At 35.3% G+C, this 14,993-nt stretch overlaps 1 protein-coding gene and 1 long non-coding RNA gene across 2 annotated transcripts in view; both read left to right on the plus strand.

The window, feature by feature from the left end:
- Nucleotides 1–14,993, plus strand: part of LOC146466314 (uncharacterized) — a 119,292-nt gene that overhangs the window by 62,180 nt on the left and 42,119 nt on the right. The gene's annotated exons all lie outside the window — the stretch shown is intronic.
- On the plus strand, nt 322–9,438 carry LOC146466322 (uncharacterized). Its single transcript, XR_014868062.1, has 2 exons — nt 322–408; nt 9,108–9,438. It is a non-coding gene; the product is annotated as an uncharacterized LOC146466322 (long non-coding RNA).

The following is a 14,993-nucleotide window of genomic DNA, read 5'->3' on the forward strand; positions in this document are numbered from 1 at the left end:
AAAAGGGCCTCTAAACTTCAGGTTTTCAAGTTATGTCAATCAATTATGTCATTGCTTTGTTGAAAAAGCACAGGTATGTTTCATGTATACAAAACATCATGGTTAGTGGTTGATCATGCAAAATTTCGAGACAAAAACAAATTTTACTTTTAGGTTTATTTTGAGTTGGCGTGATTTTACAAGGCAACTCCTCTTCCGGTTGAAGTTCTGGTGATCTTAATCCCAACGTCATCGTTAAAGGCTTGCTATTTTGGCCTGTTTATTTCTCCAACAATATAGCATTTATAGCAAATCATTAAGCTGTTTTTGTTTTTCAGGAGTCATTCTCTCAATTACTGAAAACGGGAAACGAAAGGATGGAATACAAGAGAAGCTGGAATTCGGATAAAGAATGGACACTACTCAATGGTAAGAATTTTGAAATGTTACATCGGATAATAAATTTCTTTAAATAAATAATAGCTGACTAAATCTCTTAATTATTTCAAAGAAAAACAACTCGGTAGACTCGACTAAAGTTAAATCCTGTCCAGTTTGAGTTTCAGTTTATTGTTTTTGCCATAAATTGTACAAATGCAAAAATTATTTTCTATTATTTAAACACTAATGGCGAGGAAGCCCAAGGGAAGCCACCGGGCTTATAAGGAATGGGCTCACTCAGTTAAGTAATTAGAACAAAAGTATACACATGGGACCAAAATCAATGGCAGAGCTACAGTAATTGTTTTCGTCAAGCAATGAAAGTATGGATATCGTAGATAGACATCTGTTCAATGATTCCGATCCATGTCAGTCGTTATTTATTCTACAGTTTTTAAATTTGCTAAGTCCTTTTAAGTCTTTATAAAAGACTGTAATTCAAGCTATTTATTTTAAGATTTACTAGACAATTTCACGCGGCCAGTTTCCGTCTGCTTCTGTTTTCTTTTATTTTAAACTTTAAGGAAAACAATGACCATAGTGGAAGTGTCGAAACCCAAATCTTGTCTATGTTAAATTGAGCATATCGTTAAGCTAGCCTTGGCCCTAATTGTAAATGGAGCAAAGTTTGTTTCGATCTTGTCTTTGGAGTTGATAGCCCAATTTTTTTATTTGGACAAAACATTGTAACAAACCAGTATCGCTGTTTAAAATTTCACAGTCTTAACATGAAGAAATCATATTTGAAAACTAATGCACACTTTGCAAAGCCCAGATCATCGTCTCTTAGCAACGCCTCTCAGGTGATAAGGTAACAGATTTTTTTCACCCGTCAAATTTTGGCGTCATAAAATCAAGATTATTATTTGCTTAGCTTTCCGAATAGTCAGTAGGTCCGTTGCACGAGAATTGATTCAAAATCCTTTGACAAATTGACGTTTAGAGCCTGAGAATGTAACTTTTGTCTGTGACTCAAAATATAGTGATCAAACAATGACCAAGGATGCCCGCAACAGTTTTTCTGACGCGATAGTGGTCGTTCTGAAATCAAAATTTAGCATATAAAGCTTCGCTTTCTTTCATGCTACGCAACATGTACAACGGTTGAACCTTCAGACCTTTTGATCTAACACCAGAAATGCCTCTTAAGCCTAAAACTTTCTCGAAAGTCAAAAAGAATTATTTTTCTCACGCTTGCCATTTTTAAATATCTCCATTTATGCAAATTAAAATATGTTTGCAAATCGCAGCCAGTTAAGAAGCTCATGTACGTTTTGAATGTTTTCCTATAAAAAAAGATCTTTGTACAGAAAAGGAGAAATTTTTTATCTTAAAGATATTGAAGAAGAAAAGTGCCGAATTAACCAAAATCAGCTCTAAAGACTGAGATTCTTGGTTTACTTGTATGTGCTCTCACAGAATTTTTTCTAAGTTCGCCTACAACTTTTATAGTATAGATTGAGTAGTTCAATCCCTTAAGTTTCGCTTTAGAGTGTCTAACTAGTGCCTTAATTCTAGACCGGGGCTTTTTTTGTCTTTTGGGGCAGGGTGTGGGGAGGGGAGGGCGGCCCCCTGTCCATGACTTCGCAAGTATAAGAGCTATGACCATAAGACTTGGAGGAGAAAGTACGTCCAAAGATGTTTCCTTTGAGGCCCGCAAGAGCAGAGATGACATCATGTGACGCTGTAATGAAATCATGATTGCCAAATGGCGGCCATCTTGGATCCGTCATCTTTAATTTCTGTATTTCCCCAAAACTTCAGGAAAGCGCCGAAATTGAACGAAAAGTAATCAGAACCAATAAAGGAACTCTAATGTGGGCTAAAAAACTTAAACGGTACCGAAGGAAAAGTAATCTTTCTTTATTTTCAATTGGATTTTCCATTTTCTGAAAAATAGTGCCGGTCAAAAATTGGTTGCCATTGCAACATCAAAGTCAATTAACACTAACCGATGACATCAAATTATTTCCAGAAAAAATCTCGAAAACAAATATTTAATAAGTAAGTTAGGTTCAAAGTCGATGCAAGCAGAATCCCCCCTCCCCCACCCCAACCCCCCCAACGCCACAGTTAAAAAAAATTGGTCAGTTTCTTATAGGCGGAGGAGAGGGCAAGGGGGAGGGGGGGTCTAGTCAAGTGGTCACGAACCATTATTTTGCATTTCACGAGTCACGAAAATAAAAAAAAAATGAAAAAAAAAAAAAAAAAAAAAAAAAAAGCAGCAAACAAAAAGTAGAGTAAAATCAAGCCACCGAAGGCCAGTAACGGTACAAATTAACGATCTATTCTTTCCAATATCAGTGTATTCACGAGTCACGGAGTGCACTTCGATCACAGTTAACAAAACGGCTGTTCAGTAAACCATGATTCACGGACGGCAAAAAAGGCGAATCACGGGGTCACGAAAAGAAGCTTAACCCCCCCTTCCCCGCCCACCCCTTATGGCATACATTAATTTCTCCACCTCTTTGAAGGCTCAGACACTGGCCATTTATGATTGAGGTGAGGATTTTCAAAGAAATCAGTAACCTGGAGAAGACTGTATAGAGAATCTGGCAATGTTATCAGCTGTCATTGATCTCAACTTTAAAAGTATTTGTGTTGAAACACAATTTTGTACTCACTCGAATACCAATATCTTTAATTTGTTGAAAATAGGTCTTAAGAGCTAAATAAAATTTGGAAAATAATTCAAGATACTTTATAGATAATCCTTTGCTATTCACCGGCACTGTTGTGTGACAACCAATGAGGAGCTGAATTTATGCAGTTGAGTGCCAAAAGATATTTACATGAAAGAATTAGTTTTTTCTTGCGAAAAAGAGAAGATTGTAAAACTAACGAAAGAATCACATTCAAAATGCAACCGTTAAGGCCGCGGTGGATACGTTGACCATGAATATATTCATTAGGCAAAATATTGGCAGGGGTACCACTTTTAAAATCCTCAAATCACGAGCAGTTCAAAGCCGATTTCGCCAAAACTTAGCAGACGCATTGGAGAATGATCAAAGTGCACTATGATTGTTTTATAATGTGTAGATGGCGTCTTAGGGCAATACAGAAAGTAACTTAAATTAAATTTGTTAAAAACGTGATTTTGTGTCCAGGTTTTCTCCTCCACGAAGACGCAGAGAAATTTGATTTTACCACTGAGTGATCTATTACAACATCTATTGTGTCATATCATAGACGGATTTTTTAACTTCAAGCTTCTTAAGAAATATTTGCCCTTAAAGGCGCAAAATCTATCATGCTAAAATTCAAAGGCTTCAATCTTACCTTCTAAGGCTTATTTTAAAATTCCGCCCATGATATGACAATCTACAATATGCCTAGTTTATCATCTTGCCGTGTCAACTCGTGAAATTGTCTGTCCGCGCTATATTCTTGGACACAAAAGTGCTTGTTTTTACGCTTCCGAAGGCTTTCCGAGCAAACACGAGGGAGCTGATTAATTCAAACCTGGATTATGGTAATTTTGGTAAAATCTTACTGCACGGGCCATAGATAAGTGCACGCAGAAATCACCATTCTTTGAAATTCACTGCATATATATTAAAACGCACGGCCTTGCGGCGTTTTGCAAGTAGTAGCTGGCGACATGCAGTAAGGATTTTTTTTTTGATCAGCTCAATTTTATTACTACCAGTGGTAATTACAAAAACTCATTTCTGTGTCAAATAATGGCAACGATATTTCAACCTATCGTACGTGCATGTCAAAAGTGCTCGCCGACATGCACATGTACAGGTAGTTACATAGTTTTTGTTATTGATTGTTAATTGGTCTTCGTCCATCGAAAATTTCACAATTATTTCAATTTACAAACCTGTAAAAAAGTAACTTAATCAGTAAGATTTTAAACGTTATACAATAATTAGTTATATTTTGCAAGCATTGTTCTTTTTTCGCACTAGATAAAGAAACTTGAAAAAAAACGAGAAACACAAATCTCTGTTAGAAAAACTCTTATATTACACGGTGACCATCGCCGGACATAATACAAATCTAAACGAAGATAGAAACAATACATAATACTACAGTCAAGCCTAGATCTTTGCCCTCTTGTTGTTTGCGGTACCACCGTTGTCTCTAGCTTTTCTTTTCCTTGCTTCTATCGTCACGGTGCTAGGCTCTCTAATTGGTAAGCCCTGCGGGTGTCGGGGTGATGCCGTCTCGGGAAGCAGGCAATTAAAATAGAACCACTTGAGATTTGGGAACATCTTTCTCTCCCAAAATGCTGCATCATATTCGATTCGTTCCACATGAAGTCCAGATGGTGTCCAGACTACATAATCACACCATTTGTAGCCTGTAATGTGCAATTGTCCCTGAACTTGGTAAAAATGATTGTGATTCTTCTTGAGCGCCAATTGCTCATTCGGCTTTACTTCCAGGGGGAAATTCTTAATCTTCTTTGCTGCCTCCATTGGAGTGTATGCTTTGCCTGTCTTACGTGTAGCTGAGAGAGAGGAGAAGAAATTAATTTTTTTGAAACTCTAACATGTTTATTTTTTGTCACCGTACAGCTTACATTTTGAATCAGTATATCTATATAGTTGTTTTTTAGCCTTTAAGGTTTGCTGTTGTTTATAAAAACCAAATGCAGACTACTTGCTGCGCTCAAACGGCCTATTTTAGTAATGCACAAAAAGTTCGTGCTACGCGAAATAAATCACGTGCGATTATTGAGGCAGAACAGAATATTTTTAGAGACATTTTCATGAATATTTCGCTTTTTGTCGGTTTTAGTCGTTTGACTTCGTGCATATTATTTAAATAAATACATTCTGATAAGAATCCTGTCCACCGCGGCCTTAACTGAACGAATTGTATACGTTGACCTTGAGTAACCTTGAGCAGTTGAGTAGTCTTGGAGCTCAATTTTTCAAAATGACGAAATAATACTTTAGTTTTGTTACATTGCAATCTTTATCCAGGCATGTGACTTTTGTTAGATTTCTAAACAAAACAATTTACTATAGAAACAAAATCACGTGACACTGTAAAAGAAACGTATTTTGTCTCTACATCTCGCGTAGTAGTAAACCACAATGCCTTAAAGGCCCAGTTTCACCCATTCGGCTTTGCGGCCGTTTGTTATTGTTTAAAAGCGCTTCTATTGTTTAGTCTTGCGATCTGATTGGTTTACCAGAATATTCCCGCTGGGATGAAAGTCCTGGCGCATTCAAAATAACTCAAACCACACAAATCGGACTGGTTGATTTCGTTTCAGTCGCTCCGATTTATTTTACAGTCAATCCAGGTCACACGTGAACAGTAATTCCAAGAATGAAATGAACATTCGAATTTCTCTTTGTAATGTCCGACGTGTGAATGAAATGTTGGACATCTCCCTGGTAGTCGTTCCGAAAAAGACGCATTAACTGAAAAAAAGATTCAAAATACTTGGGAAACAATTGTTATTCTTGAAATATTCAATTTTGCAATGTAAAGAAAAATTCATAGTCTTTTACTGTCAATAAGCTAGGGAAATTTATACGGGAACTCTGAAATCTCGTTGGCGATTTTGAAAACTGACATGTAAATTTCAAAACTCCGTTCAAATTTCAAAAATATCGTTCACGCGTGACCTGGGTTGACTGTAATTTCTACCTATAAGAAATATGTACTCTCCAAAGCGCTCGAGTTCTTTGTACTCCTTTGTGTAAAATTCTCGGCGAACGAAATTCGAGGTTTGGTTTGTTTTTCTGCATTCATTCCTTTGAGCGATGCGGCGAAACAGTCGAACAGTTAAAGCCGGCAGCCCTCAACATTAAATAATTTTGTCCGAAGATTTTTATTCTATTGTTGTATAAGTTAGACAGTAATCTTTAAGTGTCCTTTCGATTATTATAAAAGCTGACATGAAATGAAATTAACAGTGCTGGACTCGTTAGCTCAGTTAATATCGCTTTCAAAATTATAGCGGGCTGCGCCGATCCGGTCTATCTTACCATCATGAAATTATTTCTACCTTTGATGATAAAGCAGCGATGCTATGAATGAATCTGCAGCTTACTAAGCAAATGAGTATTTTAATTTATTTGCCTGTGCCGATAAGAAAAAACGACGGAACGCCACCTAGAAAACCATACAGTTTATTCTGACGTTTCTTCGCAACGCTGTTTACATGAATCGGGAGAATAAAATCGAATGGAGCTAACAAACTTACGTGTTAAGGTCAGACATCCGTTGAAATCAGGAACATCGCTACAACAGATGCATGCATGGAGACAACAAATCCTCCCGCTTCTTTGTTTCAGAATAAAAGCGAGACAAATACATTCCTTCGGAATAACAATTGTACAACCACATTGTCAACGGCGAGATGTTACTTAGAAGCGACCGACGATTTTCCAATTTTCCTTTCCACACGAAGACTGTTCTTGAAAATATCCACATAAATAAAGCGAGAGGATATTATACAAAGCTTAGTGACACGAAAAATAGTGATATTCCAGGAAATGAGCTCGATGAATGTGGATTAGTTTCGCTATTTAGCGCTCGCTGGTAATTTTCTGAATTTTCGACTGTGCGAAATTCAGCTCGGCGCGCAATGTCTCTTGGGTGAACATGGGCCTTTAAATTATATTCATTGGTAAGACTATATATTTCAGAACATTTTTTGACCGTTTCCAAGTAAATCTAGATTAATTTTTCACAAGTTGGTGTTGACTATTAATTATTTTTTACACTCCATCAGTATTTTTGTCATGGATGATTGAATCGTTTTCAATCGTTTGACGTGTTTCTCAAACACAAATACTAAGATAAATATTGTGAAATAAAAAGTGACAAACTAAACAAATGATCAAGGCCAAACTAAAAAATTGTCTATTCGAAAATGGCAGCAAAAATATTTTCAAGATCCGAGAAAAGGAATTCGTGGTGAGCGTTTATTCATGGATTTCTAGGTTCGGTTGTTACAAAGCCTTTTAACGCTAATCGCTGATTAAAAATTATCCAAGGCTTTCATCTCACTCATTAGAAATGTTTTTAAACAATAACTTTAAGTCGAAGTCAAAAGTGAGGAACAAAAGTCTTTTAAGAGAGTGTTCATTGTTGAGTAATAGACCCTTCTCCAAAATGGCGGCCGAAAATTCAAATAAGTTAAAATTAAAAACGTATACCAGCACTAGAAAGAGCACTTTTACTTTAGTAACCCTGCAAAGTTTCAGCATATCAGGTGTAATATCATCTGAGAAAATGTAAGTTGAAAAATGAAAAACTTACAGACCTTTGTATGACTGGGGGTGTGACATATACCCCCAGTCATACAAACGTCCGTAAATTTGTCAAATTTCATCTTACATTTCCTAAGCTGATATAACACCTAATATGCTGAGACTTTGCAAGGTTACGAAAGTAAAGGTGCTCTTTCCAGAGCTGGTATCAGTTATTTATTCAGTTCAATTTTAACTCATTCAAATCTGTTGCCACCATTTTGGAGAAGGGTCCATTAAACTCGCATCAAAGTTCAAGTTAACCTAGAATTAGCTCAATCGGGCATTGAACAACTTTCTTTAATTTCTTCGTTTGGAAGAAATTAAGAGTTATGATTACAATTAACCAATACTTGTTCAAATCGGATGAAATGTAATGAAAACTGATAGAGAAAACAAAAAAAAGGAAACAAGAAGAACTTGAAAACTATTGAAAAATAAATTTTCAAAAATTTCCTCAAAGTTTTTCATTAGGTAGTACCAGGATTGATCCGTAAAACGTATTTCCCGTACTTGTAGCTGTCAGTTTAGGTTCAAGACAATTTAATTTTCTCTTAGCCTTCGTGTAATGTTGTTTTGCTATTAACAAAAACGAAAAAAAATTGTCTTTGATTAAAACATTGTACGAAAAAACGTGATTTTAGCTCAGAAATTTGCTTAAAAGGAAAAAAAAAAAAGGAAAAAAGTAAAATTGGCGGACTACATCGGGGCTTGACCCAAGCCCCTTGGAAGCTACTTAAATTAAACGACGGCAGAGATAAGGCCGTCGTTTATCTGTTGAAGGCGTAAGCTTTACCACAAGACCACCTTGACATTGCTTGAATAAGAATACTCAAAATTTGCAAGAAATAGGTTTGACGCTCATGTTTTATTAATGAGGTCGTGTTGCATCTGTTTCGTAACCAATGACAACATAGGTCGTGCACTCGTGCAAATGATATAAACGAGACAAACAAGTTTACAAGTGAAAAAACAACACTCGCGAAAAAAAAATGATCGATAAGTTTAACAACAAACTTTCAGCGAAATATCTCGGTTTCATTTCACATTGAAAGACACTCAGTTTTGCAAGTTAATGGTGTAAGTTTTCCGAGTATTTTCAAGAGAAGTGGAGAATCAGTGGTATCAATGAGCTTTCTCTGCGTAAATAATCTTGTTCAGTTGTCCTTTTTAATCACAGCGTGCAAAACAAAGAAATTTTAAAATATCCGTAAATTTTGTGACATTATAAAAACGGTAATGTTTCTTAAAGGCGACAAAATTTATTTGACACTACAAAATGGCTTAACTGGATTGTAGTAATTGCAAGTAACTTGACGCAATTATATTTTACGATTCCAGAAATAGTTTCCAAGGAACGCATATTACATGCTTTTCTGAACTCAATCATTAGGTTAATTATACAGGCTGTTTGTGGCGTTACATGAAATTAATGTCAAGTTCCTTTTGTTTTAGCTGTCAATCTCAAGTTGGACTGGATATCAAGACGAACAAATCAACTCCGCAAGCTGAGACGAATATGCAAGCAAGCAGGACAAGAGAAAGACAACATCGCTGTTAGCTTTCTGAGCACATTTTAAGGTAGAAAATGTACTGGTTTAGCGAGCTCTTCTACTAAACAGAAGTTCCATTATAAGAGTTACTTGAATTAAGAAAAAACTCTAAGGGTCGATAAGATTTCAGCAAATGTCAACCAAAAACAATCTTTAAAATAGTTTTGCTGATTAGAAACATTACTTTTAATGACAACTGGACTGAAAAAGTCTTTGAATTCTACAATTTAAATAAAAACACCAAGGGTCAATAACAAATTCCAACAAACGTTCATGACAAACAAAATATAGAATCTAAGCAAATGTCAACCAAGAACAATCTTAAAAATATTTTTGACGATTAGAAACATTTTTTTTTTTCATGACGACTGGGACTGAACAAGTTTGAATTCTATAATTTAAACAAAATTAAAACAGCAAAGGTCGATAACGATTTCCAAAAAACATTCAAACAAAATATATGTTTTCAGTAAATATTCACACAAAACAATTTGCTGATTGGAGACGTTAGATTTCATTACAATTGGATTTGAACAAGTCTTTGAATTCTAGAATGTGAAATGCCTTTTATAGTGGAACTTCTTTTTTCAAGTGGTCGTTGCTTCAAAGAAAAATTCAAGATTTTGTTATGAGTGCACGATGCAAAATTTTACGGCACAAGGCCTGGTTGGACAAAGAAAGGGCATCCAATTCCACTGGATAAATCCTATCCAGCTGATAAAATGTATTCTAAACAATACGTTTTATCTGCCATGCTGGATAGCGACGAATCCACTAGATTAAGTTATCCGCTCTTTGAACAACCGGGGCCAGCTTGATTTATCTTTTAGTGGATTTTAGCTTAAATAATTGTCTTTTTGACCAAAATCTCAAATGATGAAAATTTCTACAAATGTTTGAATGAATGAAATTACACTCATGCTTTTGAATTCAATTAACTATTTTTGGCAACTTATTCAGACACGTAATGTATATACAGAAGAAAATTGAGTCTTGTATCGTGCACTCATATTTTTCAATTTCGCTAAGGTTACTCAGACGTTTTCCATTCCTAATAGACATGTTAGTAACCTTTCCGTCGTTTTGAAACTGGCTGAAAAAGCTCATGAAATGCAGTGTTTGTTTTGGAAGTAAACAGCAGACAATTGGCAAAAATGAGAAAATTTTCTTGAACGTTCGATTTATTTCTATACAAATATTGTATTTCACGCCATATTTTAAATCTACTTCGAAATGGCTGAAAATTACAAACTGTGATTCGACTCTAAGAAATTTCTAACTTTCTGTGAACAAAAACTTAGCATTTAGTTAAAAATAACCGATTTAAGCTTGTTTTCTGGTAATATTTCAAAGCGGAAAAAGACTTAGTTCTTACTCAGTAATTCGTTTCACAATAATTTTGTGATACAAAGTAGTTTATTTACTTTCATCATCTGGTATACTTTTTTACAACTTTGTATATGAAATGGTTTAAGTAGCCATTACTTATATAATTAATTAGTTACAATAATTTGTAATTAATATCAATTAGTCAATAAACAATTTAAAACTTAACTATTTTATTGTTCAACTTTATTGCTCTTGTATTCACTACAACAGACAATAAATGAAAAAAAAAACTCGCGCTTTTAAAGGGGCCTGGTAACTAGTCATTTTGTAGGCTCTCTTTTACTTTTTTTAGCCTAGGAGAGGTTGCCGAGAAGAAAAAAAGTTCTGCGCTTTTAACACGGGTCAAGCACAAAGTCAAAATATAACTTTGCTTTTGAAGGGCTAAATCCGTGTAAAACCTGCACGGATTTTTCCCGCCAAAAGACTTAGTTTATTTTTGACTCCATACTTAGAACACCCCCATCAAAAGCGCAGCGCTTTTTTTCTTAGCAAAGGCAAAAATGTGTAAAAGATAGCCTACAAAATGACTAGTTATTAGGCCCACTTTAAAAGCGCGTTTTTAATTCCTTTCTATTCAATAACCCATACAAAAGCGAAAACATTTTTCCCGCCAAAAGACTTAGTATATTTTTTACTCATCTTTTTGCTGCTCTGACAAATGCTTCCATTTCTGGCCCGAAACAATTTAAAAAGCTATTTTTCCTATGTAAATCAATAAAATTAGGCTTCTATTTCTTTAGATTTTGACTCCAAAAAGTATTCGTTATCTCAAATTGAGAAATATTGAAAATGCGCTTTCTTGGGGCTAGGATAAATATTTGTAAGGTGGATAGGAACCGGTTTCCAAAACCTTTCAGTACTTACACTTTGACGGATCAATACTAACACTATTTATAAGATGATACAATAATAATGGTATCAAACAAGTGCCCGATTTTTGTTAAATAAGTCATAGCAGTTTTCTTGACATAATAGGTTACCATAGATGCGGAAACTGTTTAAAAAAACCCTAATTTTAGCTTTAGGTAGTTATAACTCGAAAACGAGCTAAATGCCCTCAATTTTTTGTTTTGAAACTGTGATGAACATGTTCTTATACAAGTTTTTTTTTTTTAATTATTATATTGTAGAAGAGAGTAAAGAGCCACCTAAAATTTTCGAAAAGTTAAGATGGCTCTCAACCCCTTCCAGCATTCTTTTAAACATTGCAAAAGTTTGTACTGTATCTGAACATGCTGATCACAGTTTCATAATAGGAACCGGGATCATCGTGCTTGCTTTTGAGTTATAACCACTTAAAGCTAAAATTAGGGGTGTTTTCGAAACGATACACCGTTCCTATGTTAATCAATTATGTCAAGAAAATTACTATAACTTATTCTCCAAAGATTGGGCGTTTGTTTGATACGATTATTGTTTTATCAACTGATAAAGAGTGGTAGTATCGATCATTAAAGTAAAAGTTCTGAAAAGTACTACAAACCTGTACCAGCCACCTTAAGAGCTCAGTCAACAAAGCACGATTAAGCTTATCCAGGAATTAAAGTCAATTAAGTTAAAATCCAGTCCCTAAAAATGAACTTTCGCTAATGTTGATTTCCCACCAAAAAAACTAAACCGTGAAAATTTTTTAAACGTCCGAGAGAATTAAAACCTTACTAATTTGTTAGAGTTCAATCCTGGATAAATGCTAATCTGCTTTAAATAAACCGAGCCCCATACTTATACAATTATCAGAGATCTTAAGCAACCACGACGGCAACGGCGACGAAAACGTCAATGAAAATTGAAATGTGCTCACGTGCTACTCAGAATCTCAGTGAATTTGCTTATTTCACGTTGTTCGGTTTTGCATTAGACGGCCTTAATAACCCTTAATGTACTCCGCACTCACAAAATTATTTTTCTTGCCCATTAGATCCATTGTTTTGTGGCGTTGCCATTGCCATCGTCGTTGCTTAAGTTCCCTTTTTAATTACTGATGTCGGATCGAAGCCTTAAACCCAGGCGACAAGACCGCGAGGTGAATGATATAGGTTTCTTATGAATACCGTCTTTTCTCGATTGAGCATCCTCCTTCGAAAAAACCCCTTCCCCGGACCCCACCACTTGGTGTCTTTGAAAACTGAAACAGCCACCAACCCCTCCCCCAATTAAAACTACTCAACGACCAACACCGGAAGTAAACGTTTTTTGGTAATTTAGAAAACAACAAAAACTGAAATGGATTACAGCTACCCTCCCCACCACTGGGTCTTGTCTCGAAAGCTTGAGGCTTCAATCCGACGTCGTAAATAACCCTGATGCCTTTTTTTTTCGCAATGGTTACAATTTGTTGAAACGCGAGTCGAGTAACGCACACAAAATTAACAAAAAAAGAACAGATCAATAAACTAAAATGGAACTATGTGAATGTATACTATTACTGAATGTAATGAGCTAGGATAAAAAAATATATATTTATATTGCTAGCAAATTGCTATTCTTTCACTTTCAAGCCCGGGGGGTTTGTCGTATTTGTATTCGTAAATTTGCTCTTCTTGTTCAATTCTGTCATGTCTTCTTCTGTTTCATTGTCATTTTTCCTGTCTGTGTTGTTTGTGTATCTGTTACGTTACCAGTAGTTTTGCTAAAACTAGTTGCAAAATGGTCCATACACCTACTAAAACCAGAATTTTTAATTTCATAGACAATGACCTCTCTTGGCAAAAAATAAACATTGCACTCAAATGTTGACCCTCCATTTCCCAAAACTGAAAGGTTTGAAGGAAATACTCCTGTTTTCTGCCGTTTCTCTTGCGGTTTCATTCTCCTCTTGTCATTTTTTTTGTCATCGTTTCTCTCAAGGTTTTTAACTGTGTTCCTGTCATGCTGTGTTCTTATTTTAAGCATACTTTTACTTTAATTATTTTTCCATGTGTTGTTCTTTTTTTTTTTTTAGCTTTGTTCTCGTTTTATTCCCTCGATCCTGTTTTCTGACGTTTTTCTTGCGGTTTACATTCCCCTCTTGTCATGTTTTGTCATTGTTTCTCTAAAGTTTTAACAGAGTTTCTGTCACGTTGTGTTCATGTTTTTTTTCTTATTTCCTTTCAGACGTGCTCTCGTTTTTCTGTTATCGTTAATGGGGCATACCAACCTCAATGTTTTTTTATTGTGCTGTCATCTTTCCTGTCACATTTGTCAGTTTGCTATCTATTTTCCTAACATGTTGAAAATATTGCTTCTATTTCAAGATGTTGCTTTCTTTTTTCTCTTTTGTTTGTTCCTATCATGTTTTTCTTGTTTCTCTATATTTTTCCTTTTTCCAGGCGCTACCTTAAGTTTTTTCTCATGTTTCTTCAACGTTTTTGGTTTATTTTTGCAATAGTTCCTCTTTCGTTTTCCTTGCCATCCTTAGCTGTACTATCCTCAGTTGCTCTTTTTCTAGCGCTAGCATGTTTTCGTTTCTCTGCCACATTTGTTCTTTTTGCCACATTTTGCTTTTCTTCTTCATTTGGATTTTGCTTTTCTATCGTTTCTCTAGAGGTATACAGTGACCCTTCTTGTCATTTTCTGTTATTGTCATTGTCTGTATATATATTTTTATCTTTTCCTGACATGTTTTGCTAAATTATTTCACCCTTTTTTTTCTCTGTTCTTCGTAGTTTCAAGTGTTCTGTCACTTTGAAGTCATTTTTTTCCATTTTCCCTGTAGTTTTCTTCTTTTTTTTTTCTGTCTATTTTGTCCTTGTCCTATAGATTTTATCTAAGGCATTTTTATCACTATTTGTTAATGGCACACTATGCCTTTGCCCTAAGGTTTTTCTGTCAATCTTTCGAACGCCTTGTTTGTCCGCATTCTCTTCTACACTTCTTTTTCATGCTGTTTTATTCGTTGCTCTACATTTGTTGTTGTTGTTCTTTAAAGGCTATAGATTTTATTTACTTTTGTTTTCTTCTTCCCTACAGTTTTTCTCGGCCACTTTCATTTTCTATCAACTGTTGCTCTTGGAACTCTACATCTTTCCTCTTATATGTCAAATTTGTTTCCACTTTACTTCACTGTTCTTTTTCGCGTTTATCTCGCAACTCTACGATCGCCTTTCCACCTTCCTTCGTCTTTTAATCGTTTCCTATAGTTTTCTCATTCTTATTGTTTAACCTCTGGTTTGTTAGTATCGTTTCTTCGTTATTTTTCTATCGTTTTTTGTTGTTGTCTTTCTTTCAGTCTCAATTCTCATGTTCCGAGGTCTATCCGTTATTTCTCCCATACTCTCTCGTACCAGTTTGCCCTTGTTTGTAGTTAATCAGTCATCTGTCACCTGTCATCATTTCGGTCTAGTCTTGTTCTCAATTTTGTCGGTGGACAGAATTTTTTTGTCGTTTGCTTTGCCATTACCCCCAAGTCCCTATGTGTTTC

This window comes from Pavona decussata, unplaced genomic scaffold, assembly GCF_977016875.1.
Source record: "Pavona decussata unplaced genomic scaffold, jaPavDecu1.1 SCAFFOLD_145, whole genome shotgun sequence".
Taxonomy (NCBI): Eukaryota; Metazoa; Cnidaria; class Anthozoa; order Scleractinia; family Agariciidae; genus Pavona; species Pavona decussata.